Consider the following 23041-nt stretch of genomic DNA (forward strand, 5'->3'; position numbering starts at 1 on the left):
TGCTGCATTTGGACATGGACTGCTTCAGTATCTGAGGAGTCACGAACAGTGCTGAACATTGTGCAATCATCAGTGAACATCTCACTTCTGATATAGAATCACAGAATCCTAGAGTCCCATAACTGCTGAAGGAGGCCATTCAGCCCACTGAGTCTGCACTGACCACGATCCCACTCAGGCCCTATCCCCATAACCCTATTAATGCACCCTAGCTAGTCCCCCTGACACTAAGGGTCAATTTGGCATGGCCAATCCACCTAACCTCCAATTCTTTGGACTGTGGGAGGAAACCGGAGCACCTGGAGGAAACCCACACAGACACGGGGAGAACTCTGCACAGGCAGTGACCCAAGCCGGGAATCAAACCCGGGTCCCGGGCCCCCATATGATGCAAGGACAGTCATTGATGAAGCAGCTGAAGATGGTTGGGACTAGAACACTACCTGAGTGATTGTTGTGTTGATGTACTTGAATTGGAATTGGAAATTGGCAGAGGAGGCATGAGTGAAAGGTACTGAAAGAAATGTCAGAGGTAATAGCGGATGCGTTAGTGGTTATTTATCAAAATTTGTTGGTTTCTAGGGTAGTGCTGGCGGATTGGAAAACGACTAATGCTACGCCGCTGTTTAAAAAAGGAAATAGACAAAAGGCGGGTAACTACAGGCCGGTTAGCTTAACGTCTGTAGTTGGGAAAATGCTGGAATCCATCATTAAAGAAGAAATAGCAGGAAAGAATGGTTCGATTAAGCAGACGCAGCATGGATTCATGAGGGGAAAGTCATGCTTGACGAACTTGTTGGATTTTTATGAAGATGTGACTAGTGCGGTTGACGGAGGGGAACCGGTGGATGCGGTGTTTTTGGATTTCCAAAAGGCGTTTGTTCATTGTCACTTGTCAGCCCAAGCCTGGGTCACACGGAGTTGGGGGTAGGGTGTTAGCGTGGATTGGGGATTGGCTATCCGACAGGAAGCAGAGAGTCGGAATAAATGGGTGCTTTTCTGGTTGGCGGATGGTAACTAGTGGCGTGCCGCAGGGATCGGTACTGGGGCCTCAACTATTTACCATTTATATAGACGATCTGGAGGAGGGGACTGAGTGTAGGGTAACAAAGTTTGCAGACGACACAAAGATAAGTGGAAAAGTGAATCGTGTGGAGGGCGTAGAAGGTCTGCAGAGAGATTTGGACAGGCTGAGTGAGTGGGCGAGGATCTGGCAGATGGAGTATAACGTTGACAAATGTGAGGTTATTCACTTTGGAGGAAATAATAGCAAATTGGATTATTATCTAAATGGAAAAGAATTACAACATGCTAATGTGCAAAGGGACCTGGGGGTCCTTGTGCATGAGACGCAAAAACCCAGTCTGCAGGTGCAACAGGTGATCAAGAAGGCAAATGGGATGTTGGCCTATATCGCAAGGGGGATAGAATATAAAAGCAGAGATGTCTTGCTGCATCTGTACAGGGCATGGGTGAGGCCGCAGCTGGAATACTGTGTGCAGTATTGGTCCCCTTATTTGCGGAAGGATATATTGGCCTTGGAGGGAGTGCAGAGAAGGTTCACCAGGTTGATACCAGAGATGAGGGGTGTTGATTATGAGTAGAGACTGAGCAGATTGGGTTTGTACTCATTGGAATTTAGAAGGCTGAGGGGGGATCTTATAGAGACCTATAAGATAATGAAGGGGCTGGATAGGGTAGAGGTGGAGAGATTCTTTCCACTTAGAAAGGAAGCTAGAACTAGAGGGCACAGCCTCAAAATAAAGGGGGGTCAGCTTAGGACAGAGTTGAGTCGGAACTTCTTCTCTCAGAGGGTGGTGAATCTCTGGAATTCTCTGTCTACTGAAGTGATGGAGGCTACCTCGTTGAATATGTTTAAATCACGGATAGATGGATTCCTGATCAGTAAGATTATAACCAGAAGCAGAAACATACCATGGGAAATTAGTGACACAATAATGAGGCACACGATAGAAAACTATTCCACAAGATACTTAGAATCATAGAATCCCTACAGTACAGAAAGAGGCCATTCGGCCCATCGAGTCTGCACCGACCACAATCCCACCCAGGCCCTACCCCCATATCCCTACATATTTTACCCGCTAATCCCTCTAATCTACGCATCCCAAGACACTAAGGGACAATTTTTAGCATGGCCAATCAACCTACCCCGCACATCTTTGGACTGTGGGAGGAAACCGGAGCACCCGGAGGAAACCCACGCAGACACGAGGAGAATGTGCAAACTCCACACAGACAGTGATCCAAGCCGGGAATCGAACCCAGGTCCCTGGAGCTGTGAAGCAGCAGTGCTAACCACTGTGCTACCGTGCTACCGTGATCGGTAAGGGAATTAGCGGGTAAGTGGAACTGATCCACTTCAGATCAGCCATGATCTTATTGAATGGCGGGGCAGGCTCGAGGGGCTAGATGGCCTACTCCTGCTCCTATTTCTTATGTTCTTATGTTCTTATGAGTGGACATAAGAGGGTGGGTGGAAGGGCAAATCTTGACATGGGACATGAGGGAACATAAGGGGCGGGTGACATGAGGAAGACTGGATGGGGTATGGGAAGTATTTGGAGGGTGAAGGGGATGCAAGGGCTGAGGAACAGAGAGCCTTATTGTCTTTTTTCACTGAGACCAAGTCCCACAGCATTGAGGCAGGCCTTTTAAACAGCCCCTGCAGCTGCCTCCACATGTCACTCAGATCAGCTGGCCTGACACCAGCTCCCAGTCAACCGCCAGCATTGAAGATCCTGTCATGGTAGGCACTTTCTCCCGAGGCGAGCGGGCTGAGCCAGGAATTTTCCCGACTCCCCCTAACCCACCTCTAGGACGAAATTGGGTGGAACTTTCCGTTGTTTCCGCAGAGAGCTGGCTGAGGTGAAAAAAAACCAGGACGGCTAACTTTATTCACCATATTTTACAGCACTCTGCTCCAAAATAAATCTCCGGCATGGTCCACGCTGTTATGCTGCTGGACAGGGCCTAATACCGGTGCTCGACAGAGATCGGGCCAATCTGTGATATAAAAAAAACATCACCCCCCCCCACCCCGAGATAAAGGGAACTCCCCTCCAATGGGGCTCACCAGAGGGGCCCACTGGCACTGTCCCCTGGCATTTGTTTTCTGATTCTCATGAGGTTTTGCGCCCACATCGCAATTTGCACTCGGGGCAAACCGTGGGCGAAAAATCACAGCATTTCTTTCTTAAATTTAATGAAAAATAATCATTAATCCGTTCAATAGTGTTTTAATTTTGTTTCATTTTTGTTTAGAATTTCTATATATATGGTGGGAGTGGAAGAGGGAGAGAGGAGGTTGGAGTTCCATAGAATTTCACAATAAGTTAAGGGGTTCCTTAACCAAAAAGAAGGTTGAAAAGTACTGCTGTATTGTGTTTAACAACAATCAAACCATAGATTATAAGAACCGTAAAACTATAAGAGAGACTCTATCAGGGCTGGGGGCAATAAGGTGGGTGAGGGGAGAAAGATGCAGATTCCTGTCATACAGACAGGTTAATGGGTTCAACAGGCTGACTACTAGTTCTTTTTAATGGTTTGCAAAGAAGTGCAAAACTGCTGGATGAACCAGAAATATATATTTGCAACAAATGTTCCATCTTTTTTTGCAAACTAAGGCTACTTTCCCACTGATAGTTTAATCTGACCAGCCCCCACAGCCTAAGCTGCTAAATCGGTTTCCCGTAGTCCAGTGACTGACGCACAGATTTGACTGAATCGTAGTCCAAGGACCAACATGAAAACAGCTGAAGAAATGTTTGCTATCTTTCTGCACCCCTGTAAACATGCCTGGATGAGTGATAAGGATTCAGTCAGAAGTTAGCCCAGCAGCCAGGGAGAATTTAAACTATGTACTCAGTGTAATCACATCCAGATTTTTCAGGGAACCTTTGCGGGTGGGATGGAAAATCTGATGGACTGGCAACAGGTTCGTTGACTTCAGGTGGAAACGTCCGGTTCTGTGGAGGGCAAAACTGCAAAACCCTGCCATAATCAAAATGAATGGTGGAGCCGGCTGAAGGGGCTGAATGGCCTATTCCTGCTTCTATTTTCTATGTTTCTATGTGTGCACTTGAAAGGACTGAGCTCAAGATTTTGTTACAGATAAAACAAACAGGAAATGTTCCCCCCGCTATCCCCTAGTCAGACAGCATCATAATAGTCAGCTTCCTTCCCATTAAACCTGCAGGAGTGGCAATTGCCTTGTATATATGCCATTAATACCAAATCTGCTATCACCATCCCCTGCAATCATCCACGATCATCCTCAACACTGGGGCCCCACAAGGCTGTGTCCTCAGCCCCTTACTATACTCCTTATACACCTATGTGCGGCCAAATTCCCCTCCAACTCGATTTTCAAGTTTGCTGACGACACCACCATGGTGGGTTGGATCTCAAACAATGATGAGACAGAGTAGAGGAATGAGATAGAGCATCTGATGAACTGGTGCAGTGACAATAATCTCTCCCTCAATGTCAGTAAAATGAAAGGGATATCATCGACTTCAGGAAGTGTAGTGGAGAACATGCCCCTGTCTACATCAATGGTGGAGAAATGGAAATGGTTAAGAACTTCAACTTTCTGGGTGTCCTGGTCCCTCCATGCTGATGCTATAGCTAAGAAAGCCCACCAATGCCTCTACTTTTTCAGGAGGCTAAGGAAATTTGGCATGCCCACTATGACTCTCACCAATTTTTACAGATGCACCATAGAAAGTATCCTTTCTAAATGTATCACAGTTTGGTATGGCTCCTGCTCTGACCAAGACCGCAAGAAATTACAAAGAGTCCTGAACGAACCAGTCCATCACTCAAACCAGCCACCCATCCAGTGATTCTGTCTACGTTTCCCGCTGCCACGGAAAAGCATAACCAGCATAACCATGGACCCCACGCACCCTGGACATACTTTCTTTCACCTTCTTTCGTCGGGAAAAAGATACAAAAGTCTGAGATCATGTACCAACCGACTCAAGGACAGCTTCTTCCCTGCTGCCATCAGACTTATGAGTGGACCTACCTTATATTATGCTGAACTTTCTCTACACCCTAGCTGTGACTGTAACACTATATTCTGCAAACTCTCATTTCCTTCTCCCCAATGTACTCCATGAATGATAAGTTTTGCCAAGAACCAATGGGCAGAATTTTACGAGAATGATTCTAAGTGTCCAGCGAGCGTGGAAATGGGAGAGTTGCAGATCTGATTTTTTGGGTGAGGTTTCACGCCTAGCCTTGTGCGCATAGTGCATGGAAAAATGGTTCAGACCATTTGTAGCTGCTACAGGCAGTGGGCGGGCTTAATTCGCCAGCCAGCCTGCAAAAGGAGCTATTGCACATGTGCAGATCTCTGATGCTGCACATGTGCAATAGCAGCAACAGAGATCTGACAGACAGAGAGCTGTCAGGCCTCTGCTGCTGCAGGCAACCTCAACAAACTCCCCCCTCCCCCACAATTGCAGGAGCCTGCAGCTGATCGCGAGCCCCACGGCACCTGAAATGCAGCCCCCTGTCACCCAAACTGATCATGCCCTCCCTTCATTGATCGCGATGCAGAGCAGCCCCCCCCACTCCTTTCCCTCCCCTGAATTGCCTGCAGAGTGGCAACGGGCCCCCACTCCCTTCCTGATTGGCCCCCATCAGGCCCCGCCCCTATAAGCCCCACCACATAGGCCCTGCCCCTATAAGTCCCGCCCCTATAAGCCCTGCCCCCATAGACCCCGCTCCCATTGATGGGTGGGGCGAACCGGTAAAACCCCAACCAATACGAATCACTGTATCCCAATACATGTGGCAATAATAAATCAAATCAAATCAAATCCAACTGAATTGTCTCTCACCTGACTGGTAGTTTGACTGCACGCTGTCATCCATGGAGTGCAGTCAGGTGGAACTTCAACTGTCAATTTCGAATTGTCCTTCCTACATTCTTGAGTTGTGTAAACTTTATCCAAATCTGTAAAACAAGAATTCACGTGTAGTTTTATATATTTGTGAAGTCATTTTCTGTTTCAGATTTTCTTCTGTCCTTCCCTGAAGAAACAAATGGAAACATGGTCAGTGCTGACAGACTCTGGTGTCTTCCCCACCCTCCAGCACCTTACCAAGCAGCTATTTTTGGCACATTAACATGGGCTGTGAATATCAGTTACTGAGTAACAAGGGTCGCTGCTGCAATGGGGCAGAGGGAGTTGGAATGAGGTGTTCATGTTTTGGGTATTTTCCACCCTTCTTATCAGAGATTCTTCAGTGTCAGGACAGTAGATTATTCTCAGATGAGCTGTCAGTTCCTTAAGGCCTTTGGAAACTCCATCACTGGCTCTGATATCTCGGTATGTGGAAAAACATGCACCGGCTAATCCTCACGTCTGTCATAAAGTCATAGAGCCATAGAGGTTTACAGCATGGAAACAGGCCCTTCGGCCCAACTTGTCCATGCCGCCCTTTTTTCTTAAAACCCCTAGGCTAATCCCAATTGCCCACATTTGGCCCATATCCCTCTATACCCATCATACCCATGTAACTATCTAAATGCTTTCTAAAAGACAAAATTGTACCCGCCTCTACTACTATGTCTGGCAGCTTGTTCCAGACACTCAGCACCCTCTGTGTGAAAAAATTGCCCCTCTGGACACTTTTGCATCTCTCCCCTCTCACCTTAAACCTATCCCTCTAGTTTTGGGAAAAGATATTGACTATCTAGCTGATCTGTGCCCCTCATTATTTTATAGACCTCGATAAGATCACCCCTCAGCCTCCTACGCTCCAGAGAAAAATGTCCCAGTCTATCCAGCCTCTCCTTATAACTCAGTCCATCAAGTCCCGGTAGCATCCTAGTAAATCTTTTCTGCAGTCTTTCTAGTTTAATAATATCCTTTCTATAATAGGGTGACCAGAATTGCGCACAGTATTCCAAGTGTGGCCTTATCAATGTCTTGTACAACTTCACTAAGACATTTCAACTCCTGTATTCAATGTTCTGACCGATGAAACCAAGCATGCCGAATGCCTTCTTCACCACTCTGTCCACCTGTGACTCCACTTTCAAGGAGCTATGAACATGTACCCCTAGATCTCTTTGTTCTATAACTCTCCCCAATGCCCTACCATTAACTGGGTAAGTCCTGTCCTGGTTCAATCTACAAAAAATGCATCACCTTGCATTTGTCTGATGCGAGGTGATGCATTTTCCTCTGTCAGAGATGAAAATGACTATCTCGCTGATCTGTGCCCCTCATTATTTTATAGACCTCTATAAGATCACCCCTCAGCCTCCTACGCTCCTGAGAAAACTCCGTCACAGGAGATGAAAATGGCCAGGCTTGTAAAGGACAAACTTCATGGGTCTGAGGCACCATTCAAAAGTTCAGCTGCTCCGAGGGATATAACAAAATACTGTGGCTGCTGGAAATCTGGCGTAAAAACATCAAATGCTGGGAATTCTCAGTGGATTAGGCAACAAGCCTGTGAATAGTGAAGCAGAGCTGATGGACTGAATTTTACCAGCCTTTCGGGGGTGGGCAAGATGATGCAGGCAGGTGCCTTCCTGCCGCCATGCCATTTTGTTAATGAGAAAAGTGGATGGTGACCCGTCCGCCTAGAGCTCAATTGAGCTACTTAACTGAATGATAAGTTAAGGACCTCTTCTCTTCTTCACTGGTATTTTACCAGTGGCTGGAGTGTAAGGTTGTGGGGAATGGGGTGCCCTCTACCTGGGTGGGCAGGGGTGAGGTGGACCACCAGATAAATCCTGGCAACCTCCTGGTGGGCTACAGCGTGTGGGGATCGGGGTTTTTTTTTGAGCACTCTTTGGTCCAAGCAGGGGTCGCCTTCTTGTAGATTGAACCAGGGCAGGACTTACCCAGTTAATGGTAGGGCATTGGGGAGAGTTATAGAACAAAGAGATCTAGGGGTACATGTTCATAGCTCCTTGAAAGTGGAGTCACAGATGGACAGAGTGGTGAAGAAGGCATTTTCCATTGTGTTAATGTCCAGCCTTGTTGCACTACTTGGCCTCAGTGAACCCTCCCCCTCACCAGGCCGCATGTGCCCAGATTCCATTTGCCTGTCTTCAAGGGCAAATGGCCATCGATGTGCCCTTGTCTTCTAGGTGCTGTCCCATTAGTGGCCACCGCTAACTGTGGCACCATTGAGTTTGCTGATCCTGTAAATGGGCTGGCAGGTTTTCTTCCATAAAAGGACAGCAGTCCCGAGAGCAGTCTCTTAGTTATCTGCTGCAGGCAAAAGGTGCCTCCAGTCCCACTGTTGGGGTTGCCTCCACCTTCGACTCTGGGGAGTTGGTGGGTGGGGGTGGGGGGGTGATTTTTGCCACCTACATATAAAGTTCAGCCACATGTTTCGGGTCAGAACATTCTGATAAAAGGTTATGGGCCTAGAATGTTGGCTATGGTTTTCCTGGGAAGTTTTCCAGCGCGGGGACGGGATGTGGATCACTGCTCACCAAATGGAGGCAGGCAAGCAATTGAAATGATTAAAGCCCCCATTAAGGTCGATTTGCCAGGCCAGCTGTATTGGGAAAACAATCGAACTAAAGATTGATCAGTCCCCTGGACCTGATGGCTTTCATTGTAGGGTCCTAAAATAACTGGCCGCAGGAGAAGTAGATGCATTGGTTATGAATTTCCAAACTCCCTGGATTTTGGAAAAGTCAGTAAGAGTTTTAACAACACCAGGTTAAAGTCCAACAGGTTTATTTGGTAGCAAATGCCATTAGCTTTCGGAGCGCTGCTCCTTCGTCAGATGGAGTGGAAATCTGCTCTCAAACAGGGCATACAGAGACACAAAATCAATTTACAGAATACTGATTAGAATGCGAATCTCTACAGCCAACCAGGTCTTAAAGATACAGACAATGTGAATGGAGGGAGCATTAAGCACAGGTTAAAGAGATGTGTATTGTCTCTTTAAGACCTGGTTGTCTGTAGAGATTCGTATTCTAACCACTGAACACAATTTTACGTGAGTCGTCTGCTTTTCCAGTTGGCAGGTGGGCCGTTTGGTTAGGAGGCCTTTACTTTTTAGCTTCAACCTCGATCAATGGCGGGATGAGCTTTCTGGGCTGAAATAAAAGTCATAAAGTTGTCTGGGTTCTGAGGTTTGTGTTTGAATGTGCTAGCATGGTTTGCATTGTTTTTCCATCACTATATCACTACAACTGTGTACAGTTCTGGCCACCCTATTATAGAAAGGATATTATTAAACTAGAAAAAGTGCAGAAAAGAATTACTAGGATGCTACCGGGACTTGATGGTTTGAGTTGTAAGGAGAGGCTGGATAGATTGGGACTTTTTTCTCTGGCGCGTAGGAGACTTAGTAGCGATCTTATAGAGGTCTATAAAATAATGAGGGGCATAGATAAGCTAGATAGTCAATATCTTTTTCCAAAGTTGGGAGAGTCTAAAACTAGAGGGCATAGGTTTAAGGTGAGAGGGGAGAGATGCAACAGAGGGGCAATATTTTTCACACAGAGGGTGGTGAGTGTCTCGAACAAGCTGCCAGAGGTAGTCGTGGAGGCGGGTGCAATTTTGTATTTTAAAAAATCGTTTAGACAGTTACGTGTTTATATGGCTATAGAGGGATATGGGCCAAACATGGGCAACTGGGACTAGCTTAGTGGTTAAAAAAAACGGGTGGCATGGACAAGTAGGGCCGAAGGGCCTGTTTCCATGCTGTAAACCCCTATGATTCTATTTATTTTCACACATCTTCAGATTCCTGGGACAGCACTGCGGTGTCTGCAAGCCCCCCCCACCCCCCACCGCACCCCCCCCCCCCCCCCCCCGCCCCACCCGAGGGAACACATTAAAACTGCCAGCCGCAGCCTCCCTCTTCTTAGTGTCCACTGTCTGCCCACCCTCTGCCCAACAGTGCTGATCCCTTCCCATTTTCTTGCCCGTTAATTGGCCAGCTAGTATGAAATCCCATTCTGGGCCCGATCCTTCTTGCATCCCGGCACTCCGAGTGTGCTCGCCTGACAGACAAAAAAATCAGGCCCAAGATTCTTTTGATTGTTACTAAAATTGCTTTAAACCAACACTACATTCATTTGTTTTGGCCTTAAGAATGGGGTACGATAACATAATAAATATTGTAAGGACACTGCAAAAGTGTAGAATCATAGAATCCCTACAGTGCAGAAGGAGGCCATTCGGCCCATCGAGTCTGCACCAACCACAATCCCACCCAGGCCCTACCCTCACATATTTTACCCACTAATCCCTCTAACCTACGCATCTCAGGACTCTAAGGGGCAATTTTTAACCTGGCCAATCAACCTAACCCGCACATCTTTGGACTGTGGGAGGAAACTGGAGCAAAACCACGCAGACACAAGGAGAATGTGCAAACTCCACACAGACAGTGACCCGAGCTGGGAATCGAACCCGGGACCCTGGAGCTGTGAAGCAGCAGTGCTAACCACTGTGCTACCGTGCTGCCCTTGTGCTACTGTGCGCTTGTTCGCACAACTGCTATAGGAGGATGTTATTAAACTGGAAAGGGTGCAAAAAAGATTTGCAAGAATGTGACCAGGACTGGAAGGTTTAAATTATAAAGAGAGGCTGAATGGACTGGGACATTTTTCCCTGGAGTGTGGGAGGATGAGGGGTGACCTTATAGAGGTGTATAAAATCATGAGGGGCATAGCTAAGGTGAATAGCCAAGGTCTTTTCACCAGGGTATGGGAGTCCAAAACTAGAGGGCATAGGTTTAAGATCAGAGGGGAAAGGTATAAAAGGGCCTGAGAGGCAACTTTTTCACACAGAAGGCCTATGGAATGGGCTGCCAGAGGAAGCGGGTACAATTACAACATTTAAAATACATTTAGACAGGTATATGGATGGGAAAAGTTTGAAGGGATATGGGCCAAACACAGGTAAATGGGACTAGTTCAGTTTAGGAAACCAGGTAGGCATGGACGAGTTGGGTCTGTTTCCATGCTGTATATCTCTATGGCTCTATGACTGGGCCTTTTGCACTGTCACTAAACCCCGATGGTTTTTCAAGGAGTATCAGGTGAATGATTAAAGACAACCTCACATTGATGAGAAAGCTGAGATTCAGCGCATTTATCCTATCCTTGTCTGACACTTATTAACCTCATGACTCCAGCTTGTTTGCTCTACTGAAATCACCAGTTTACCCAGTGCGTGAGTCTGAGATGTGAATCCACATGTTGCCCTCAGCCTGCAGACACGCTCTGATACCAAATCCTGTTCTTTAAGCAGCACTTTAACCCCCGCTGCTGCCTCGGTATTTCTGTTCCCTTGGTGCGTCGGAAGTACAGAACAATTCAATTTGTCTGCGCAATTCTAAATTTACCCTTCTCTTGCAAAGTGTCACTTTGCAGACGAGCCCTCCTCACTCTTGCCTAATTATAGATGATGTCGGTGATCTGAGGATACCTAACATCCCGTGCAGGCTGTGAAATGTGAGGCCGTTAAGGAGGATGCATGCAACAGCTGAGCCCTGAAACTTCCATTCAAATCCCAGTCAAGGAGCAGCTGCTGCGCAGAGGCCGACACAGACACTGTTAACTGGGTCAGTGCCATTTGCCTGCGTTTGGCCCATATCCCTTTAAATCTGTCCCATCCATGTAGGTGTCCAAATATATTTTAAATATTGTAATTGTGAGTCAGACATCTGACTGGCGTTTGCTTCGGGACAAAAAGAATTAGCAGAAGGAAATAGTTAACAACGAAACCGGCACCAGCAAGTGTTAAGAAGTGAGCTTTCAGCTGGGTTAGTGGATAAAATGACTTGCCCCGTGGCAAACATTGGGAGAGTGCTGTGAGAGTCTTGCTATGTTTACAAAATACGACAGATGAAGGAGGAATAACATGTACTATTTGATTTCCCAATTGTATTGGCAAGAACTGTCCCAGTGGTGCAGCGTATTAGCACCATTGCAAGGTATTGGAGAGAATCATGGGGCTGGAGTTGTACTGCATAGAAAAGGCCCTTTGGCCCATCGAATCTGCACCATCAATAACTACCACTAAAGTCGCACTAATCCCATTTCCCAGCACTTGTCCCATGTACTTGTATGCTATGATCTTTCAGGTGCTCATCCAAAGGGGTGGCACGATGGTGCAGTGGTTAGCACCCCTGCCTCACAGCGCCAGGGACCCAGTTCAATTCTGGCTTCGGGTGACTGTCTGTTGTGGAGTTTGCATGATCTCCCTGTGTCTGCGTGGGTTTTGTCCTTGTGCTCTGGCTTCCTCCCACAGTCCAAAAATGTGTTGGTTAGGTTGATTGGCCATGATAAATTAACCCTTAGCATCAGGGGGATTAGGACTGTAACTATGTGGGATTACGGTATGAGGTGTGGGTATTGGTGCAGGCTCAATGGACCAAATGACCTCCTTCCGCACTGTAGATTCTATGAAATACCTTTTAAGGGTTGTAAGGTGGCCATCCTCCATTACCTTCCCAGTCAGTGCATTCCAGATTCCCACCATCCACTGAGTGAATTTTGTTTCTCAAATTCCCTCTGAATCTTCGGCACCTCACTCTAAAACTATGTCCCCTCATGATTGACCTCTCAACCAAGGAGAACAGCTGCTTCCTATTCACCCTGTTCATATCCCTCATAATCTTGTACACCTCAACCATGTCCCCCCACCTCTTTCCCTTCACTGATCTAAAGAAAACAATTTAAGCCAATCCAGTCTCTCCTTATAGCTCAAAACCTCCAATGCCTCCTCATTTCCTACGCCAAACTGCCCAAGGTCCTCACAGTCTCTTTTCCTGAATTCTATACCTACGTTCTCTTTCCCCTGAGTGAAGACCAATGAGAGGCATTAATTTAACATCCTTTCAATGTCCTGTGGTTTCACACACAGAGTGCCCCCTCGGTCTCTAATGGACCCTACTCTTTGCCTGGTTAACCTCTTCTCCTTAATGTATTTATAGAATACCTTAGGGTTCTCCCTAATCTACTACAAATATGTAGAAGTTGAAAGTGTTTTAATCACATTCCTTTGAGCCTTTGCTGGCAATGAGACAATTGTTTTTTTTTATTTGTTCTTGCTTTATGTTGCCCTTTGCTTGTGATGCGCGATTAATTCACACGGGAGGCTAGGACGTACCCGGGAATAAAGGCTTTTATTCACAACAAGATTGGAGCACACTACTTAACAATATTATCCCAGACTAAGGGCTACTAGGAAGTAGCAGTGACCTTTATACTCCTGTAAGAAGGTGGAGCCGGACAGAGTGTACCACATAAACAATGATAACAGGTGGAACACCCAAACCCTAACCCCAACAGTAACAAGAGTAACATATGTACAAGTACCCATAGTGGTAACCATCTATGGTTCACCACAGCTTGCGTTAAGCGTTGACTGTTTGCCAGTGCCACCAGTCACTTTCTGATGCACTCAAGAAGTGACGATTTGTCTGAGAGCATGTGTGTGTCAGCCGGTTCTTCAACAATGGGGGATTGAGAGAACGTGCTCATCCTTTCTCCTTCATAACACAAGGAGCCAAGGCCAATTGTGGAAGCTTTACTCACACTGCAGCTGCCAGCACAGGCGAAGGCTTGAATCTGTGAGCTCTGTCTGAATATCTCAACTATTTACCAGATAAACTTGTTCAGCCATCAGCGTCAAAGCCTTCAAGTTCTAATCTCTGCAATAACATGGGCTTCAAAGATTGAAAGAGTTAACCTGCGTAGATCTGCTGAGTTAGGATAAATTTGTCACGCTATTTCGAGAATGTACTGACTGCCATACAACCCCAGAGAGATGATTTTCTGTCCTGTGTCATACCATTTGGCTAGAATCATAGAATCCCAACAGAGCAGAAGCAGGCCATGCGGCCCATCGAGCCTGCACTGACAACAATCCCACCCAGACCCTATCCCCATCACCCCACATATTTACCTTGCTAATCCCCCTGACACTAAGGCTGGAATTTTGCCAGCACGCCCGTCCCGATTCCGGGGGTGGGCAAAGCTTGGAGAACAACATTCTCCGTTGGCCTTGGGTGGGATCGTACGAACCTCGGGTGGACGTGCCAGTAAAATTCCGCCCTAAGGGTCAATTTACCATATCTAATCTACCCAACCTGCACATCTTTGGAGTGTGGGAGGAAACCGGAGCACATGGAGGAAACCCAAGCAGACACGGGGAGAACATGCAGATTCCGCACAGACAGTGACCCAAGCCAGGAATCGAACCCAGGTCCCTGACATTGTGAGACCGCAGTGCTAACCACTGTGCTACCGTGCCGCCATAGGCTGCATTCAAATCCAGATATCAGAGGTAAAGGCTTTCTAACACACTGAGCCCAATTTTTACTCGAGCCTGAACACAGCCTAATGTGCATGGCATGTAGGACAAGTTTCAATACAACTTTTAGCTGTACTCTCTAGATTTTAGTTCACCCCCCTCTCCAAAGAAGTCCTTCCACTATTTTGCATATCTCCTCACCTTGAAGATGCTAATGAGCCACAGCATAAAGCTGGATGTTAGTGAGGTGTCCATTCAACTCATTGCGTTTGGACAGAGTTGTTTACTGGAGCAACACAAAACTAATCCCATTGTATCTTTTCTATCCTGACAGTCTTATGTTCTCTACTTCAAATACTTATTCAATTGTCTGAAAATGTGCATCGGTGTTTTTCTTAGCTATTCTCTCTGGCAAAGTTAGTCATCCTCTAACAATCCCCTGTGTAAAAGAAATTCTCCAAGCCTCTTTCCTGACTCTCCCTGCAATAATTTTATATTGATCACTTCTTAGTCAGAGAAAAAAAGGTTTTCCTATTCACCCGACCGAAGCACTTCATGATTTTAAAACCTCGATTAAATCGCCTCTTGCTCTCAATCCCGCAGTGGAAGTAATCCCACCATCATTCTTTATCACCCAGAGGGTTATCTCCATGGTTTTCATGTAATGGGATGGCCTAATGAATTAACCCTTTGTTCTTGCCTCAGTTACTAGCATGTAGGTGAAGGTTGTTGCCGTTAGGTTGTTGGAAGGTATTACAGTCTGAAGTGAACAAAATCATTATTCTCGTTTTTGCTGCCAGAGATTCTTGTGTGGTATTGTTGAACCACACGTGGGTGTGCATGTGCGTGTGTGTGTCCTCGATGTGTGTGCGTGTGTGTGCGTGTGTGTGTGTCCTTGGTGTGTTCATGTGTGTGTGTGCGTGTACATATATACAACCCGTGCTAGCAGTGATGTAACCTGGCATAATCAGCGTAAAATCACATTTTCCACTTAGCTCAGTTGTAATACATCAACACAGATTGGCGCAAACATTAACTAGGCCAATTATTAGGAGGTTCACTCGGTTGAAAAAGACAGACTCGGATCTTTCCAAATGTATGAAGTCAGTATCTCATTCTGCTTTCTTGGAGGAACACGTAGCTGCTGTCCATTATAGGGCTGCAGGGTTCCTCGGTATTTGATGCGTTTTTAACATTTAAAAAAGATTCTGGATGATGTGTGAGTCGAAAGTAGCTATCAAAAACTGTAATGTTATTTTGCACGCTTGATTTGAATAAACAATGGGAAATGTCGCACAAATTGAATTTACATACTAATTGAAACCAGTTAGCAGGAGCACTCCTCTCAGTCCCACAGGAATGTTTAATCCTCCTTTTGTCACTGATGTTGCCCTTCCATTCCTGGTCCCAGGGACACCCCCCATGGATGATCCAATAGCTGATAATTCCCTGCTGATGGCAAATAACCATCAAGCCATTCAATTCTCAGCCACTTTCCTTCCCAAAAGATTAGGAAAGTTGGCCGGTGAGGATTAAATATGGCCTGGGAGTTAAAATATGACGTGCCTCAACCACCCACAGCTGGCCTAGAGTGCAAGTTATACTTTACATGCTCCTGCTCTTATACAACAACAGATCTGTAACACTCCATTCTGCACCCTCTCCTTCCCTTTTCTGTGTCCTTCTCTATTATGTTTTGTCTGTATAGTGCGCAAGAAACAATACTTTTCACTGTATGCCAATACATGTGACAATAATAAATCAAATCAAATCATCTAACTTACTATTAGCAATAAGTAGTCTCACTTCACCAGGTTAAAGTCAAACAGGTTTATTTGGGATCACGAGCTTTCGAAGCGCTGCTCCTTCATCAGGTGAGTGGAGCGCTAGGTTTCACAAACAGGGCATATATAGACAAGGACTCAATTGCAACATAATGGTTGGAATGGAACCAACCATTATCTTGCAATATATGCCATGTTTGGGAAACCTACCTCTCCACTCACCTGATGAAGGAGCAGTCCTTCGAAAGCTCGTGATCCCAAATAAACCTGTTGGACTTTAACCTGGTGTTGTGAGACTTCTTACTGTGCCCACCCCAGTCCAACACCGACATCTCCACATCATTACTATTAGCAGGGCCACAGGAAATCTACTTATATATTATTCATATTGTATAGACACACATACACATTTTATACAGATCTCTGTTGCATCTTGGATTTGACACATCAATTATTTTTTGATAGCAATTTAAATGTGAACAGCTCACCTCTGGCTGGGATCTTCCAGACTTATCAAATTTCTGGGCCTCAGGCCCATTTCTGGGTCCTGACTCCACCTGTGTCAGCAGCCTGCCCACCTGTGCAATGTTATGGGAGGTGGCCAATTAACAGGATGGCATTTGCAATTCAATCAGACGTAGCACAGGAGCGCAAATCCCTTTTTTTTTTGCAAAAATATGCTTTATTCATAAAATATCTGCAAGAACATTCCAAACATTCCAAACTGGCCATCACACCAAGTGCAATAATATTCAGAAAATGCTGGAAAATCTCAGCAGGTCTGATAGCATCTATAGAGAGAGAGAATGGAGCCAAGGGTCATCCAGACTCGAAACATTGGCTCTATTCTCTTTCCACAGATGCTGTCAGACCTGCTGAGATTTCCCAGCATTTTCTGTTTTTTGTTTCGGATTCTAGCATCCACAGTGTTTGGCTTTATCTTACAAAAATATTCAAGTTCTTTACATACATCAAGTAACACTCCTTCAATACAGTCAAAGAAACATTACAGACATTTTGAAGTGGTCCTTATAAATGGTGCAAAGATATTTAAGGGCTGTCTACATTGAACAAGTTGCACTCCAGGATGCTTCAGTGTAGCTATTTTAATCAGGCAATTGAAGTTTGCCTGCTTGAATATGAACTCCCTGATTAAGGGCCTGAACCTGCTCCTGGGCCTGGCAAGGCATTCCATCTACAGGCCCAGACAGCGGGCGATCAAGGGGGTCGTCCAACCCGACTCTCTGCCCCTCTACCGCGGCTATATTCGCGGCCAGGTGTCCCTGAACAGGGAGCATGCGGTGTCCGAGGGCATAGTTGATGCCTTCCATGCCCGCTAGGCACCACAAGGACTGGGGTGTATTATTGACCCCTTTAATCACATTTTAATTTGATGTTTTAAGTTTCCTTTCCGCTTTATCTTTTGTTGCGGGCGGTTCCCCTCCTTTTTGGGAGCTGCCCCTTTTTGAGTTGTCCCTAAGTTAATTTGATTTTGTTTATTTGGTTGAACAAAAGGATATCCCTAATTAAGGGCCAAATTGATGGTCCAAACAGGGAGCCCCATGTTCTGTCCTTAAACAGGTGTGTCAGTTCCTCTGGCACTCCGGATGTAGACTGCAGACTGAGAACACTCTGTATAGTATTGTTGGATCTTGTAAATAAAGGAATTTTGGTGAAGGGATTTCCGCCTCCGCGAACTTATTACATTCAGTACAACAGATATACATGTAATATTCGCTGCATGCATTCAGTGAGTCATTCAGCCCGAGAGGGTTCTGCTCTCCTAGGTTCAGTGTGGTTGGAAGGTCTGAGACAGTGACCTTCCCCATTGAGCCTCTGCGGCAACTGTTCCAGGCTTTAGTGCCTCCTTCAGCTCGTAGCCCTGGGCTTTGGAATGTGCCCAATCAGAGGATCAATGGGAGGGCCGGCTGACAACCTCACTGGGAGAGGTGAGTGCTGCTTAAGCAAAGGGAGACTCAAGAGGTAATTTAAAATGGAGGTAATCAGACAACTATGCAAATGGCATGTTTAAAATGAAGGTGTGGTACCATCAAGGCCATCAGTGAGCAGGGAGAATGCCTCTACATGGTTGTAGCTGACCATGGTGCTACTGCTTTCAAAGTTTGAGATCCTTGAGCCAGCAATTGCATCAGGCTCTGACCGGCTACTGACCAGCCATTGTGAAGCTGTCTCTGAAGGACTGCTGGGCTCTGGACACAGTGGGGGGTCCATGTGCTGTAATTTCAATGCATCATCAGCATGTTAGATCGGTGCCCTATTAAGTACCTGAATTAGGTGCCGCCCACTGCCGGGGCAGGTAGCCTTTGCTATTGGGCGCCCACTTCAGGAAAAAACCCATGGAGCTGGGCACATCGGGGAGCAGAACCAACACGGTGTGTCCCAAATAACCAGGCCCCTCTCCCACCCTCTGCTTCCAAAACTGCCTCAACGGTGTTGGGAAAATTCCAGCTTCAGTTTCGGGGGCAGAGGATAGAAACAGAGGAGCCTAGTCTTATTATTAGAATTAATTTACTGTTCTATAAAACATTATGGAAATCAGCATTATTCTTTTACAGAGATGCTTTCTTCCAAATTGTATCGTAAAATGCCTGAAGCACTAAAGTACAGTGGCAGCTATGTGTACCATCTACACTGCACTACAGGAACTCACCAAGGCTCCTTAGACAGCACCTTCCAAACCCGCGATCACTACCATCTAGAAGGACAACGGTAGCAGATACCTGGGAACACCACCAGCTGGAGTTCCCCTATAAGCCACAGACCATCCTGACTTGGAAATATACCACCATTCCTTCACTGTCACTGGGTCAGAATACTGGATTCCCTCCCTAACAGCACTATGGGTACACCTATACCTCAGGGACAGCAGCGGTTCAAGAAGGCAGCTCACCATCACCTTCTGAAGGGCAACTAGGGATTGGCAATCAAAGCTGGCCTAGACAGTGATGCCCAAATCCCATTCATGAATTTTAAAAGGTACTTAAAATTGGGTTAGAAGTGGTGGAATTGCTTTCACCAGGAAGTTACTTTTAAAAAACAACATGAAGAACCTGAGCCCCATCAGGAGACATGCTGGAACATTCAAGATTTTACCAACACTCTAGCAATGTTTTCTCTGGAAATTGTCTGAGGGCCTCAGCTGAAGTGAGTGATTCCTGTGCTACTCTACATTCGTGGAGACCTTAGACGTCACCAGGAGAAAGGGAGTTCTTGGTCAGTGGCATCTTGCTAGGGGTCTACCTTGGATTGGGAGGCAAGGGAAGAGGACATGATAGCTGTTAAGGACCAGATCAGAATCTCCAAGGTATGTTATGAAGTTAGCCTAAACCCTACCTTTCACATTTTGGCATTAGGGTGAGCAAAAAGTGTTTCGCTCCAAGTTTGATTCAAGTGACCCACGAGGCAGCTTTTATCAAAACAAACGTTATTTAAGAACACAGTTAGAATATAACAAAAAGAATTAGCATAATTTATACCAATTAAATACTTAAGCATGACAAAGTATAATCCTTAACAGATAGTTATCTCTTTGTTTCAATTCAGCTGAATCCCCCATAGATTCGAACCAGTTAGCACAGAACCAAAAATGATTACATAGGTACCAGATTTCCAGCCTTTTGACACTTCTGGAGAGTGATCCAGGCAGAATCCTGCTTTCTAATTGTCATTCAGAACTACCAAAGAAATCTCCACTTCCAAACAACAGAATCCCAGAGAAAAAGGTTGATTTCTTGGCAGATTCCAGTCTCCACTTCAGAAAGAGCAGGGGATGCAGAGAAAGTGGCCTCTCTCTAAAGATCCCAAAATAAAGACTGCCTTGATTTCTCTGTGAAAGACCAGCTGTACCCAGTCACATGGCCTTACCTGTCAATCTGCCCAAATCAAGCCCTACTCTGCAATCCCAGAAAACACAAAACAACAGAACTCTGCATTAGGTCAGATTAAAACAACCACTGCAGCCATTATGGTCAATTATGTTGTTGCAGTAACAGTATAGTGCTGCTGGAGCCAGACAAAATAGCTCTGATAAAATGGAAGGGATTAGCAAACACATTCAGCACCGAAACATGACTAAAATACATTTCTTAAAGGCACAGTTTTGTCACAGAGCAGACTGAGCAATAGCAGTTGCTGCAAGAGAGAGGGACACGAGGGTGGTATGGACTCCAATTTCCCTATAGGAACAGAGTATTCGTCCTCTTCTAGGATGTCTCCACCAGAGCCTCCAATGCCGTGTCCAAGAACCTGTGCACCCTTTCTCGCGGATTGTGAGCCATTCTGAGATATGTTGCTGTATGCCAGGCTGCGCCACACCTTCAAATAGAAACTAGAAGCAGGAGTAGGCCATTCGGCCCTTCAAGCCTGCTCCGCTATTCATCTTGATCATGGCTGATCATTGAATTCAATATCCTGATCCCCCCCCTTCCACCCATATCCCATAGAAACATAGAAACTAGAAGCAGGAGTAGGCCAGATGCCCGGCACGGTGGCACAGTGGTTAACACTGCCGCCTCACAACGCCAAGGACCCGGATTCGATTCCCGGCTTGGGTCACTGTCTGTGCGGAGTCTGCACGTTCTCCCCGTGTCTGCGTGGGTTTCCTCCGGGTGCTCTGGTTTCCTCCCACAGTCTGAAAGACGTGCTGGTTAGGTGCATTGGCCATGCTAAATTCTCCCTCAGTGTACCCGAACAGGCGCTGGAGTGTGGTGACCAGGGGATTTTCACAGTAACTTCATTGCAGTGTTAATGTAAGCCTACTTGTGACAATAATAAATAAATAAAGTAGAAGCACCTGAATGGAGCCCACATAGACCTCTCCAGGAAAATTACTTCTGATCAGCATGTGAGCACTAAATCTCCAGCTGTCTGATCCAATGCCTCCAGGCAATTATGGTCATCAGTAATTCAGCCAAACGTTCTGGGTGAAACCCACCCACAAACACTTTCAAACAGGCATGCCCTAATAGCCCAGCATCCGTCCTTACTGCCTACTTCTTAGGCCAGTGAGGGCAATCTACACTGGCCTCAGCCCAAAAAGAGAGAAAAATGATATTGACAGTAGTTACATTCTACCGATCCCCCACCTCATTAAGAATAATGTGTCAAGATGTATAAAAATAAAGGGAAATTATTAAGTGAGCAAGCTTGGGTTCAAAAGAACCATGTGTCAAATGTCGTGCTTGTATTCCAATTTAATAAAGCACTGATTTTCCCATCTTGCTGCTGTGTCTTCTTATCAGCAGCTAATCACAGTAGCTTAATGTGCGGGTATAAATCTCCAGCCTTGAGATAATATTAATCATCTCTTTCTTCAGGCTGCTTCCTAAACCATGCCAAGATGACTGGTTCCATGAGAGAGGTCAGTAATGTGGAGGTGATATACCTTAGTTTCAAAGCCTGACCCATCGCCCTGATGTTGCTTTAAAGGCAATTCACTTTTCTCAAGATGCGTTTACACCCTTCCCCACTGGGAATGATTCTTTCCGCTTGAAGCAAATAGCCACTTTTGGCTGTTTTATCGAAGTGTAAGGTTGGATTTTAAAGTGTTTGTGTGTGGCGATGCATGCCTGGGAAAGGACATAGAAAGAAGAACAGCAGATAAAGTGGTAATGTGAAGAGGGAAAAGCTTTGTCCCATCATCCAAGTATGGAGGTGTAATAACTCCACAGAGGCGAAAAGTCCCATCACCAAGTTACTTTATTTACACCATACATCTGTACACAGCCAACTCTCCAGTTGCTCCCTGCTGAATGCAGGCTGGGAATCTGACACACCTGGTTTAAATAGGGAGCATGAGGCTCCCTGATTTAAACATCAATTAATACTCTAGCAAGCCAACCTCATTAGCCTGGCTGAAGTCAAGGGGGGATCTGTACTAAAGCACTCATGTTTAGGCACTTTGTGGAATTTTCAGTCCGAGTGGCCACAGCAATCGTAGCAGGCAGGATACGGACCATGCAAATGTCCGTTGACCTCAGGTGGGATTTTCCAGTCTTGGGGCAAGAGTGGCCCACTATGTATAATGATGTGGAGATGCCGGTGTTGGACTGGGGTAAACACAGTAAGAAGTCTAACAACACCAGGTTAAAGTCCAACAGGTTTATTTGGTAGCAAAAGCCACTAGCTTTTGGAGCAGGCTGTTCCTTCGTCGGGCGGGAGGGAGTTCTGATCACAAACAGAGTACAAAGACACAAACTCAATTTACATGAATAATGATTGGAATGTGAGTCTTTACAGCTAATCAAGTCTTAAAGGTACAGACAATGTGAGTGGAGGGAGCATTAAGCACAGGTTAAAGAGATGTGTATTGTCTCCAGACAGGACAGCGAGTGAGATTTTGCACATCCAGGCAAGTTGTGGGGGTTACAGATAGTGTGACATGAACCCAATATCCCGGCTGGGATATCAGCAGAGACTGATAGCCAGGTTCCGCACACACGAGGACGGCCTCAACCGGGATATTGGGTTCATGTCACACTATCTGTAACCCCCACAACTTGCCTGGATGTGCAAAATCTCACTAGCTGTCCTTTAACCTGTGCTTAATGCTCCCTCCACTCACATTGTCTGTACCTTTAAGACTTGATTAACTGTAAAGACTCACATTCCAATCATTATTCATGTAAATTGAGTTTGTGTCTTTGTGCCCTGTTTGTGATCAGAACTCCCACCCACCTGATGAAGGAACAGCCTGTTCCGAAAGCTAGTGGCTTTTGCTACCAAATAAACCTGTTGGACTTTAACCTGGTGTTGTTAGACTTCCCACTATGTCTAAGACAGACCCGAGTGAATCCCGATCCATTGGTTGGTGACCAACAATTTCTTCCCATACCCACTGGAAAATAATGATCATAACACTACTGAATTCCATATTAAGTTTGAAATCGCAAACACGAATCTTGAATTTTAACCTTAAATTTTAATCTTAAAGCCAGTTGAATGAGG

The 23041-nt window shown here is 45.8% G+C and overlaps 1 protein-coding gene across 3 annotated transcripts in view; it reads right to left on the minus strand.

Moving 5' to 3' along the window:
* jcada (junctional cadherin 5 associated a) overlaps nt 1–23041 on the minus strand; it is a 322299-nt gene that overhangs the window by 97776 nt on the left and 201482 nt on the right. For all 3 annotated transcript variants that reach the window (XM_078233554.1, XM_078233563.1, XM_078233544.1), the window contains one exon: nt 5877–5992. The gene's annotated coding sequence lies outside the window, so the exon portion shown is untranslated. The remainder of the gene's footprint in view (nt 1–5876; nt 5993–23041) is intronic.

The sequence above is a fragment of the Mustelus asterias genome, chromosome 2 (genome assembly GCF_964213995.1).
Source record: "Mustelus asterias chromosome 2, sMusAst1.hap1.1, whole genome shotgun sequence".
Lineage (NCBI taxonomy): Eukaryota > Metazoa > Chordata > Chondrichthyes > Carcharhiniformes > Triakidae > Mustelus > Mustelus asterias.